Source organism: Mugil cephalus, chromosome 23, assembly GCF_022458985.1.
Source record: "Mugil cephalus isolate CIBA_MC_2020 chromosome 23, CIBA_Mcephalus_1.1, whole genome shotgun sequence".
NCBI lineage: Eukaryota > Metazoa > Chordata > Actinopteri > Mugiliformes > Mugilidae > Mugil > Mugil cephalus.
The window spans coordinates 898,328-904,327 of record NC_061792.1 but is presented as its reverse complement, the minus strand read 5'-3'; the positions used below and the strand labels follow the sequence as shown (position 1 = coordinate 904,327).

General features: G+C 40.4%; 1 non-coding gene and 5 pseudogenes across 1 annotated transcript; all 6 read right to left on the bottom strand.

Moving 5' to 3' along the window:
• Window positions 1-25: 25 nt before the first annotated feature.
• LOC125002219 lies at window positions 26-143 on the bottom strand (annotated as a pseudogene).
• Window positions 144-244: 101 nt separating this feature from the next.
• On the bottom strand, window positions 245-363 carry LOC125002282. The gene has a single exon (XR_007111768.1). It is a non-coding gene; the product is annotated as a 5S ribosomal RNA (ribosomal RNA).
• Window positions 364-464: 101 nt separating this feature from the next.
• LOC125001524 lies at window positions 465-582 on the bottom strand (annotated as a pseudogene).
• Window positions 583-2,354: 1,772 nt separating this feature from the next.
• LOC125002883 lies at window positions 2,355-2,470 on the bottom strand (annotated as a pseudogene).
• Window positions 2,471-2,570: 100 nt separating this feature from the next.
• LOC125002124 lies at window positions 2,571-2,689 on the bottom strand (annotated as a pseudogene).
• Window positions 2,690-2,789: 100 nt separating this feature from the next.
• LOC125001799 lies at window positions 2,790-2,908 on the bottom strand (annotated as a pseudogene).
• Window positions 2,909-6,000: the final 3,092 nt, after the last annotated feature.

Below are 6,000 nucleotides of genomic sequence, written 5' to 3'. Positions count from 1 at the left end.
CCCATGTCTCCTGATGAGAATGAAAAGCTTACAGCACTGGTATTCCCAGGCGGTCCTCCCATCCAAGTACTAACCAGGCCCGACGTGCTTAGCTTCCGAGATCAGACGAGATCAGGCGTGTTCAGGTTGGTATGGCCGTAAGTAATGTCCAATGTCACTAAAGAAGTATATATAAGTGGTCAAAATGATCATTGCATGTTTTTTGATGATGTAAATGTTACCATGTCTCCTGATGAGAATGAAAAGCTTACAGCACCTGGTATTCCCAGGCGGTCTCCCATCCAAGTACTAACCAGGCCCTACACTGCTGAGCTTCCGAGATCAGACGAGATCAGGCGTGTTCAGGGTGGTATGGCCGTAAGCAATGGTAACTGTCACAAACGCAGTATATATAAGTGGTCAAAATGATCATTGCATGTATATTGATGATGTAAATGTTACCATGTCTCCTGATGAAAATGAAAGGCTTACAGCACCTAGTATTCCCAGGCGGTTCCCATCCAAGTACTAACCAGGCCCGACCGTGCTTAGCTTCCGAGATCAGACGAGATCAGGCGTGTTCAGGTTGGTATGGCCGTAAGCAATGTCAAATGTCACTAAAGAAGTATATATAAGTGGTCAAAATGATCATTGCATGTATTTTGATGATGTAAATGTTACCATGTCTCCTGATGAGAATGAAAAGCTTACAGCACCTAGTATTCCCAGGCGGTCTCCCATCCAAGTACTAACCAGGCCCGAACGTGCTCCTTTGGTTTTGGTTTGTTTTATCATTTTGCATTGTCTGTAAAACCTTCATTTCTCCACGGGGAATAACGTAAAATAGTCCTGCCTTATCTCTAATTCAAGATTCAAGTGATTCAGTACATCTAATGAAAACTAACTGGGGTCTTTTTTATTTTCATAGATCACTCTTTTATACATGTCTCATAAAAAGTCCAGCATTAGAGCATAAACACTCAAATATGTTAAGGTTGACTCTTCGGCTATAGTTGCAGTTGTACAACTATTTAACGCTGTACCAGTTCGCAGCATCACAACGTGCTAAACCGGTTAGCCTGTTCCAAGACAAACAGAAAACTTACAGCAATAAAAATGACAACACAACTACAGCCGGTAAAACTGTTCTTAATTGCTTGCCTAGGTAAACAAAGGTTAAATAAAAATAAAATACTAACATACATACAGACACATTCTGACACATTGAAATTGGCCGTTAGCACGTTAACTTAGCCCCGTAGTTAGCTCCCCACTCCACCGTATGCTAACGACCACGTTATCTCCACTGGCCTCGTTTTATTTCGGCGTCAGTTCAAATTGTGGACAACAGCAAATTGATGCAAAATACAAGCAATGTTAGGAAACCATTTGTCAATATTTCTAATGACAAATCTCGACAGCACACGTCGGCTGCCACCTCAGACGTTGGGGTTTGCTGTATTGCCCGAAAGAAACGCAAAAAACAGAACTAATTTACATAATACTTACATCATTGTGTAGTAAAGCCACAAGTAGCGCTGTTCATAGGTTCCAGCTAGACCATTATGTACCTCAGAGGGAAATACGATAAAGAATCAGCCGCACATGATTAAACTACACGTGACACAAACATATTGATTATACAATGTGGATGAGGCTTAAACAAACCTTTACACACAGTTATGGGAGCATGTTGGTCTAATTCTTGTGTGTTGTTTTCGCGCCGTACAGACGCACGTGCGACTACATGCGCGCACATGGAGTAACGTTACATCCATACGTAGTTCCGTGCATGCTCACGCACATACAAAAGAAACGATGGATGAAAACAGGGCGATGACGTCATGGGATGTCTTCCTTTGATGATGTCATCAATTGTTTTCCTTTGTTGATGATGTCATGAAATGTTTTCCTTTGATCATGATGGCATAGAATCTTTGCCTTTGATCTTATTTTAAGTTTGTTTTATACAAACCTAGGTGGGTCAGTAGATTCTGTTAGACTTTCAAACTGAAACTAGGCTGTTCAGGATGGTATGGGGCCGTAAGCAACGTTAACTGTCACAAACGCAGTATATATAAGTGGTCAAAATCATCATTGCATGTATTTTGATGATGTAAATGTTACCATGTCCCCTGATGAAAATGAAGGCTTACAGCACCCAGTATGCCCAGGCGGTCCCCCCCAAACCAAAGTACTAACCCGGCCTAGGATGGGTCAGTAGTTCGTTAGACTTCAAACTGATTCAGGCGTGTTCAGGATGGTATGGCCGTAAGCAACGTTAACTGTCACAAACGCAGTATATATAAGTGGTCAAATATCATTGCATGTATTTTGATGATGTAAATGTTACCATGTCCCTGATGAAAATGAAAGGCTTACAGCACCTAGTATGCCCAGGCGGTCTCCATCCAAGTACTAACCAGGCCCGTACACGCTTAGCTTCCGAGATCAGACGATTTGGCGTGTTCAGGTTGGTATGGCCATAAGCAATGGTAATGTCACAAACGCAGTATATTAAGTGGTCAAAATGATCCATTGCATGTATTTTGATGATGTAAATGTTACCATGTCTCCTGATGAAAATGAAAGGCTTACAGCACCTAGTATTCCCAGGCGGTCTACCATCCAAGTACTAACCAGGCCCGACCGTGCTTAGCTGCCGAGATCAGACGAGATCTGGCCTGTTCAGTTTGGTATGGCCGTAAGCAACGTCAAATGTCACTAAAGCAGTATATATAAGTGATCAAAATCATCTTGCATGTATTTTGATGATGTAAATGTTACCATGTCTCCTGATGAGAATGAAAAGCTTACAGCACCTGGTATTCCCAGGCGGTCTCCCATCCAAGTACTAACCAGGCCCGACCGTGCTTAGCTTCCGAGATCAGACGAGATCAGGCTGTGTTCAGGTTGGTATGGCGTAAGCAATGTCAAATGTCACTAAAGAAGTATATATAAGTGGTCAAAATGATCATTGCATGTATTTTGACGATGTAAATGTTACCATGTCTCCTGATGAGAATGAAAAGCTTACAGCACCTGGTATTCCCAGGCGGTCTCCCTTTTTCCAAGTACTAACCGGGGGCCCTCCCAACTGCTTGGGTTTTCCGGGGATCAAGGCCGAAAAAACAGCCTTGTTTCGGGTTTGGTTTGGCCGTAAGAAATGGTAACTGTCAAAAAACCCCAAGTTTTATAAAAAGTGGTCAAATCACATTGCAGGGTTTTTTTGATGTTGAAAAAGTTACCATGTCTCCGGGTTTGGGGGAATGAAAAGCTTACAGCCCCGGGGTTTTCCCCAGGGGGGGTTTCCCCCAATCAAGAAACCAAACCAAGCCCTCACTGCTTGGTTTCCCGGGAGATCAGAGGGAGATCGGGCCCGTTGGGGGTTTTGGGGTTGGATATGGGTTTTGCAATGGTAACCGTCCCCAAAGGGCATTTATAAAAAGGGGTTTTCAAAATCATGATTGCATGTTTTTTGATGATGTAAAATTTTCCCTTGTCTTGATGAAAATGAAAGGCTTACAGCGACTAGTTTTTTCCCGGGGTTCTCCCACCCAAAGGGTTACTAACCGGGCCCCAACCTGGGCTTAGCTTCGAGATCAGCGAGATCGGGGGTTGTTCGGGTTTGGGTTTATGGGGAAAAGCAATCCCCAAAACATCACAAAAGAAAGGCTTTATAAAAAGTGGTTAAAAAGGATCATTTCATTTTATTTTATTGATTTTAAATGTTACCATGTCTCCTGATGAAATGGTTTAACAAATTCAAACCCCGCCCTCTCTGGGGAAAAAAAGATTGAAATTTTTCCCCAGGCAATTTCCCAGGAGTGCCCCCTTTACTGGTTTATTCAGTTTCTTTTGCTTTTTTGGGTTGGTTGCCATTGATGTTTGGTTTTTCGGGAAATGTTTTTAAAATTTTTGGACAAAAATCAATGAACCATGTCTTTTAATTTGTGTTCGTTTTTTCTTGCTTGCAGTCCAAATTAGTAACCCCCTGAGAAGCCCTAAAGAATGTACAGATCCCAGTAGGCTTGTTTTAAAAAAAAAAACTTTCAGTAAGATAAAAGGAAAAAGATTTATGCCATCAGGGCCCAAAGGAAAAAGTTTGATGAAAGGACAAAAATTCTAGGGGCATCATAAAAAGGAAAACATTCTATGGCACTTTTTCTATAAAAATTTTTGTGGGGAGGGTGCGCTAGGAAGAGAGAGTGGGGGAAAAGTTTTTTCCAAAAATTTCTTTTGTTTTCTGGTTCATTTTCTTTTCTTTTCCATCGGTTTTTTTTTTTATTTGGTTTCCTCGATCAAATTTTTTTTTTAAAAACCCCCTTTCAATTTTGGGAGTGTACATAGTAGTTTCAAATAACACTCCCCGCCCGAGGGGTTTATATTGATTTTGATAATTTTTGGGTTTTTCGATTTTGGCAGGGAAGCAACCAAAATAAAACCCTACCACTCTTCTACCAAACTGTTTTCGGTTTTATTTAAAAAATAGTATTTGATTTTAATTATTTTTTTTAAACCTTTAAAAATATTTATTTTATATAGTTTCTTCCTTTGGTTTTGGTTTGTTTTTTTTCTTTTTGCTTTTGTCTGAAAAAACCTTAAATTTCTCCAGGGGGGAAAACGTAAAATGGGTCCTCCCTTTTCTCAAAATTAAAAAATTCAAGTGATTCAGTACATTTAAATGAAAACTAAGTGGGGTTTTTTTTTAATTTTCATAAAATTAATCCTTTTTTTACATGTCTCAAAAAAAAGTCCAGCATTTAGAGATTAAAAATTTAAAAAAGAAAAGGGGGGCTGTTCGACTATAGTTGTAGTTGTAAAAAAACTATTTTTAACCCCGGTTTCCAGATTTGCAGCTTTACAACGGGCTACCACCTAGACGTTAAGGGGGTTTTCCCGTTTTTGCCCCAAAAAAAAACGCAAAAAAAACAGAAAAAAAAATTTTCATTTTAAAACTTAAAACTTTGTGTAGTAAAAGCCCCCTTTGCGCTGGGTTTAAAAGGTTCCCGGCCAAAACCCCCTTTTTTTAAATCTAAAAGGGGGAAAAACGATTTTAAAAAAATCAACCCCCATGGGTTTTTAAATACACGTACACCAAAAAAATTGTTATCAATGTGGTAGGTTTTAAAAAAAACCCTTACACAAAAGTTTTTGGGAGATGTTGGGCTAATTTTTGTGTATTGTTTTCGCGCACGTACAGACGCAGTGGGGACTACTGCGGGCACCCTGGGTAACGTTAAAAATCCCCAAAGGAGTTTCCCTTTCATGCCCCACGCACATACAAAGAAAAAATTGGGGTGAAAAAGGGCGATGACGTCAAGGGAGGTCCCTTTCCCTTTTTGATGTCCTCAATTGTTTTCCTTTGGGTGTGGGTGTCATAAAAAAGTTTTCCTTTGATATGATGGCTTTGGAACTTTGGCCCCCCCCCCCCTTTTATCTTATTTAAAGTTTGGTTTTTTACAAACCCCAGGTGGGTCCGTAGTTTCTTTTTAGACTTTCAAAATGAAAAACCCAAAAGGGGACAAGCAAACCGGGCGTTTTCGAAAGGTGGTTGGTTCCGGGCCCAAAAAAGGGGGGTACATTAAAGTGGTCCAAAAAACAATATTGGGATGAATTATGATGGGTGGAAAAAGTTCCCGTGGGCCCCCGATGGAAAAAGAAAGGGTTTTCAGGGGCCTTTGGGCGGTGGTTCAGGTTGGTATGGCCGTAAACCAAAAGTTTAAAAAATCCTAAAAACAAATATATTTAAGTTTGGGCAAAAAGATCATTGCAATTTTATTTTGATGTTTTTAAAAAGTTTTCCCGGGCTCCCGATGAAAATGAAAAAACTTACAGCACCCGGTATTCCCAGACGGTTTTTCCCATCCAAGTAAATAACAGGCCCTAAAATACTTAGCTTCGAGACAGACGGGGATCAGAAGTGGGGGAGGGTGGTATGGGGGCGGGAAAACGACGTTTAAAATGTTTACAAACCCCAGTTTATATAAAATGGTCAAAATGATCAATTTATGTATTTTG